This window comes from Panthera onca, chromosome A1 (genome assembly GCF_046562875.1).
Source record: "Panthera onca isolate mPanOnc1 chromosome A1, mPanOnc1 haplotype 2, whole genome shotgun sequence".
NCBI classification, from domain to species: Eukaryota; Metazoa; Chordata; class Mammalia; order Carnivora; family Felidae; genus Panthera; species Panthera onca.
The window spans coordinates 34,322,632-34,328,831 of NC_138339.1; the positions used below are offsets into that span (position 1 = coordinate 34,322,632).

The following is a 6,200-nucleotide window of genomic DNA, read 5'->3' on the forward strand; positions in this document are numbered from 1 at the left end:
GGAAGATTAAGCTTACCTTCTTCAGTGTTTCCCCTGCCTCAGAGAGGCACATTTGGAATGACCAAAGCAGAGTGCCCAGCTTCTCTGCTCAGAGTTAGCCAGCCTTTCGATCTCCATCTTCCTCTTTCCAGTGTGAGGGGAACATTGCATGACCATTTCTGACTTGTCCTGCCATTAGCACACTCAGCCTAGATGAATAATTCCTAGTTGAGGGGGGTGGGGAATTTTGGCATTCACAGAGAACCAAGTTGATATCTGATGTGTCCACTGGAGAAAAGGGAGAAAGAATTATTCTTTGGGACTCTGAAAATGTAAACACAAATAGAAAATTAAAGCTGAAGAATCCACTTGGAGTCAATAAAAAGTGCTAAACTCTCCATTTGTCATGTGACTTATTCTTGGCATTCAAGAAGCCAGAGGCTTTTGTGGTCTAATCTGGAAAGAGTCACTGACTCGCTGCGTCACCTTGGCCAATTGGTTGATCTCCTTGTGCCATAGTGCTCAGTCCAGCTGCTGGATGGGATGAAAAAGCAAGACCTCACTGAAACCAGATGCTGCCTCTCTGAAAAGCTTTCAGCAATAAATAATATCGTATATACTTTGTTCCTGGCAGCAAGTACTGAACTGTTATAACCCTCTGTTTTCACTTGCTTCTAAATTTCTGGAAATTTCTCCTTTGGGCTTGAATTTTTCCATGCTTGTCCTCAGCCCAAAGCTTTTTGGAAAGTTTGACCAGAATTTCACTTAGCTATTTTTCCTGAATGATGGGAGAACAAGGGCACTGCATTGTTTTTTTCTCATAAAATAAATTTCAATTTTTCCTGGTCTACCTCAGAAAAATAGCTGAGCTGCTATATTTAAAGCATTTAGTAAAGGAATCATGGTACAGTAAAGAATGCCTGCAGAAGACGATTTTAGGTTGCTTGGTATATTCTGTCTTTAAACAAGACCACACACAATCAAGACACATAAAAAGTTTGAGTTTAATTTTAAAGATGGGCAAAATGGAAGATTCCAAATATTTTCTCAGTAACCCATCCCTGGTTACCAGAGGCAACTTGAGCTACCATCAGTTGTCATCTCTCTTGACCACTTGCTCTATGTTTACAGGCCTGGTTCCTAAAAAGACTTCATGATTATGGCATTGACTTTTGAATAAACTTGACCATGTCTTTCAGGTAGGCTTCAAAGAACGCTTCTCTGATCATCATCCTTTCATAGCACTTATAATTACATACATGCGTGATATCTTCAATATGTTTCCCTACCATACCAATAGCTCCATTAGGGCAGGACCATCTGTTTTACTCACCATTGTCTCTACAGCACTTAGCTTACTGCTGAACATACAGTAGAACCCATTGCTGATTGAATAAAATGGCCTTGGGTACAGTTGTTCTTGCTGGAATTTGTTCATAGATTTGCCCACTCAGACATGCATGCATACATTCAACAAGCAACATTATCTACTTTGTGCCAAAGCATTACTGGGAATCCATCTGTACTATGTCAGCACAGAAGTTCGTAAGGATTTATTACATATACAGCAAAACAAAAACAATTACATTATTTGGATACCATTACTGTACCTATAATTGGAATATTGGACTAAAAAAGCCAAAGCCAACCCCAGGGAATTTATCATTTATTGAACATCCCTATGTGCCTGGCACTGTATTTGGTACTTCAGAGAACAATCAGTAAGACCGTCTCTGACAGGAAGTCACTTACAGGTTAACAATGGCAAGAAGACAATACTAAAATAACTATTATACAAGGGAGAACATAATAAAGAGTCAAAAGCAAGAGAGAGATTACTGTACCACAAGAGATCTTGTGATCTTATGCAAATCTCCTGACGAATCAAGAAAAGTGTTTCCTTTTTGGTCAGAGGTCCCAGGAAATAAGCAGTTATGATTCCTTTCAAAGCCACATCCTACACTTCTCAGTCCTAGTAGCCTTGCATGCTCTCTCTGTTGCCTTCAACCATGAGAAACTGGTCAAATATATCAGTACTGGAAAACAAACTGGAATGAAGCTCAAGCTCTTGACATGAAGGTTCTTAGGGTTGTTGTTGTGTCCAGAAGACCCTAAGACCTCTTCGTGTTTTACAGGCATGGGTATGTTTTTGTCTGTAGGTTTCCTTGTTTTGCCCCAGGTTTGAAGAACATGTTACAGTGACATAAGCGTGCACAATTATAGGTGATTGAATTGAGGACTAAGCTCCAGCCACACTGATTTTCCTTCTGTTACCTCATCCACCAGGCTATTCCCTTGCCTGGAATGCTTTGTGCTCAGATTTTGGCATAGCTGACTCCTCTTGTCATCCAATCTCAACTCATCTGAAAGATCTTCTGTGGTCCCAGTTAGATGAGTAAGTCCCCCACCCCCATTTCCATCACCCTGTTATGCTTTCTTTATAGCATTTATTCCGTCTAATAGTTCTTTTCTCGCTTACTTGTTTATTTCTTATTGTCAATTTTCTTTCACTAGAATGTCACTTCCATGAAATAGGAGACCTTTATCACTGACTTGGAGGGCCCTGGAAATTGTGTGGCATATGATAGGCACTCCCACATGTTTATTGAATGATAAATTGAATGTGTGAGTGGCTAGGTGCTGAGGGAAATGGCCTGCAGTCCTATTGCGCTCTTTGCCTGAAGAAAACTTCTTGCAAGAATATCAGGTGCCTTTGCCTTAGCTTGAGGTGCCTTTGCCTTAGCTCCAGCCCATACCTCTCTACATGTGCAACAGTGGGCACTAGGAACACACATATTGATGTTTTTCAATTAAAGGATGGCATCTTGGATACAGGTTCCCTTTAGGCTGTAATGTTGTTGAGGCCAGTGTCTCTCAAGATTTAATTCATGTTTCTTAACCTAAGCCTTTCACACAACTGATATACCAGGTGTGATTTAGAATTTTGCTTCAGGTTTATAAAGCTATTTATGCTGTATATCTTCTCTGAAACTTTTCCAGCACATTTTAAAAGCTCTACAGTTTTGCTTGCTAATGATTTTCATCTGCCAGAGAGCTTGTCTAGTTAAAAAGCAGATCACTGAAGACACTTTTGGCACATATATTTCATATTACTTAAGTTAATTTTGTTTTAATTTTGTTTTGTTTTGTTTTGCTTTTCTGGGAAAACCTGTAATAAAGGAAGAGAAAAAACTGACTTCTCTTTTTAAAAGTGAAGATGTTACTTGGGCAGAGAGTTGTAGTTACATAAAATGTACTTCTCTAATTCTTAACTGAATCAAAAATGGGACAAGCAGATAATTTTTGGAAATAGTTTGGGTTGAAAGGTTTTGGCATATTCATGGGTTCTCTCAGCTGCTCAAAAGTAATTTTGAAAGTCTTATTTGCATTCTCCAAATTAAAGATTTTGGCCAAAAGGAAAGACTAAAGTCATGGTTTTTCTCAGGTTGACTTGTTGGGTGTTAGGAATTTATAAGCAGGATTTTGAAGGGAGATCATAGATGGGACCTTTGTACAAAGTCATTGGGCCAAAATAAACACTCCATTGTTCCATAGTTTTGTATTGAAAATAGGAAAACATCCCTATAATTACTCTATTAAGGGGACACAGATTACCAGATTTATAAGAAAAGGCCAGTGGTTGATTGAGCCACTTTTTGTGTGAAGGGTGGTGCACAGTAACTGCCAAATTTCTGTCAACACAAGAAAAAAACACCCATATATCAAAAAAAATTTTTTTCTCATGTATTATGTAAGAAATTTATGCATGCTAGTACTTAGCAGAAGAAACTTTCTGTTTTCAGCAATCTGTTGAACAATCTTGATCAAAGGCATTTCCTATTTGAAGCTTAAAAGTGACAATGTAAATACAAATAAATTCAGTCTTAGCATCTTTTTACCACGTTTTCACCCTGGCAATAATATTAACTATGGTGATCAAAATAAAACTGCTAAATATAAAAACATTTTTCTCAGGGAACATCTAGGTGGCCCAGTTGTTTAAGCGTCCAGTTTAGTTCAGGTCTTGATCTTGCACTTCATGAGTCTGAGCCCCGTGTAGGGCTCTGTGCTGACAGCTCAGAGCCTGGAGCCTGCTTCAGACTCTGTGTCTCCTTCTCTCTCTGTCCTTCCCCTGCTCGCGCTTTGTCTGTCTCTCTGAAGAATAAATAAACATTTAAAAAAATTTTTTCTTTGATCTTGAAGTAACAAGTCAAAAAAAAAAAAAAAACCCCACCCACTACTCATCCTACAAAAGAAATTGGTGTCTAATTATCACTCTTTTCTGCTGCCAAGGTGGGTTGTCATTGCGGCTGCTGGCTGGGCAACTTTTCTCACTCACAAGGTTATTTGTCCCTTCAGAGGAAAGAGGATCAAAACCCAAAGATGTGCCTCCTTGTAGTGAGATTGGCTCTGTTTTCGTTCAACCAAGCCTCCTTTACTGGAGGAGAAAAATAACATTTTATCAGGGCTCATAACTTTCTGGACATTATGCAAGATAATGGAGGAGGCAGAGATGAGGTCTTGCTTCCAAATGTCATATCTCTTTCCCTTTGGGCACTGAGGAATGAAGGGGCAGAACTGAAAAGCTCTAGATCATTTTTAAGTAGATTTTTTTTTGTGACCCACATGATCACATTTATCAGGCACCTTTTCCAATATGAAGCAGTGTCAGTTTAACAGCAAATATATTCAGTAAGTCTCTCCTGTCCAAAGGACATTGATAGTTTGGTAAAGAGAAGACAGCGTACATCTCACTGTCATAGACAGGCTGTGGTAACCTGAGTGAGCTCAGGTGACAAAGAAAATACATTGGAACTACAGAGCAAGAAAAATTCCTCCTGATTTGGTAGCTGAGGACAACTTTCATGACAGGCAGGGTAGGCCTGGAAAGCTTGGTGGATCTTACAAGATGAAAAGAGCTAAAGTGTGGAGAGAAATAGCTGGGTATGCCAAGTAGTATTGAACATTATCAACTAAGAGTTTGAGCCAGTCCATACAGCAAAGTTAAAGAAGATGAGTATAGAGGGGAATATAGCTTAAAAATAGACCAGGACAGGGGCGCCTGGGTGGCTCAGTTGGTTAAGCGGCCGACTTCAGCTCAGGTCACGATCTCGCGGTCCGTGAGTTCGAGCCCCGCTTCGGGCTCTGGGCTGATGGCTCAGAACCTGGAGCCTGCTTCCGATTCTGTGTCTCCCTCTCTCTCTGTCCCTCCCCCGTTCATGCTCTGCCTCTCTCTGTCTCAAAAATAAATAAAACGTTAAAAAAAAAATTAAAAAAAAAAAAAATAGACCAGGACAAGTTGTTTGGGGCCTTGATTGTCAGCAAGGACTCAGGGTCCTTAGGGAAGTCATTAAAGAATATTAAACAAGAAAATTTCATGTTTGGAGATAGACTTTGAATTCCTGGCGGAAAATTAAATGATGAATTGGAGACAGAAGAGTTGGACAACAGGGACTGTGTGGTAATCATCCCCAAAATGAACAAAGGGAATAGATCCACTTTTGTATGTGATTACAGTAAGACCTCTTCACAGATTAGTGTATTTCAAAGGAGTAGTATCTGTTTAGAGCACAAATTAAGTGGAACAATTCGGTGGAGTTTCATTGTAATGGGATTTAGTTTGGTGATCCAGCTGTGGAATTAGGAACAATATCTCATGATATGCAGATCACAGTGAGCTGATAAACCCTGTAGGACATGTATATTCAAGTATATACATCAGTACACATTTCTCTTTACTTGTTAAAATTCTGGCCATCTTCTTACTATCTGCAACGCTGAAGATTGGAAGGCTATGTGTCTTTGCCGACAGTTAAGGCAGCTCATTCCCTACAACTACAAGATGTCTGAGTCCTGAAGGTGAATCTGTCTGGCAAGTTTTGAATTTGACAGCCTTCATGAGAGTGAGTGTTCCACACTGTGTTTAACTGAAGCCCGTGTCACAGACACTGCCTAATTCATGGTAGGTCACTCAGTTCCTGCTCCATTTGAGGTCTCAGCTGGTTTTAGATCCATAGTGGAAATACCCCCCCTTGCCTAAGCTGAGTTAATGAAGTACATTCACTCTTGTCATCCCTTCATCTTTGAGATATAAGATCTATGATTTTTTTTTGGTTCTATGATTTAAAAACATCCCATTATTAACTAAAAATGGAGCCAAACTTCATTCTCAGGACCAAAAGAAAAGTGAACAAATGGAGGGACTCTTCAGCCCACCTTCC

General features: G+C 39.6%; 1 protein-coding gene across 7 annotated transcripts in view; it reads left to right on the plus strand.

Annotated features, from left to right (window-relative positions):
* GHR (growth hormone receptor) overlaps nt 1-6,200 on the plus strand; it is a 269,285-nt gene that overhangs the window by 91,740 nt on the left and 171,345 nt on the right. The window lies entirely within an intron of this gene.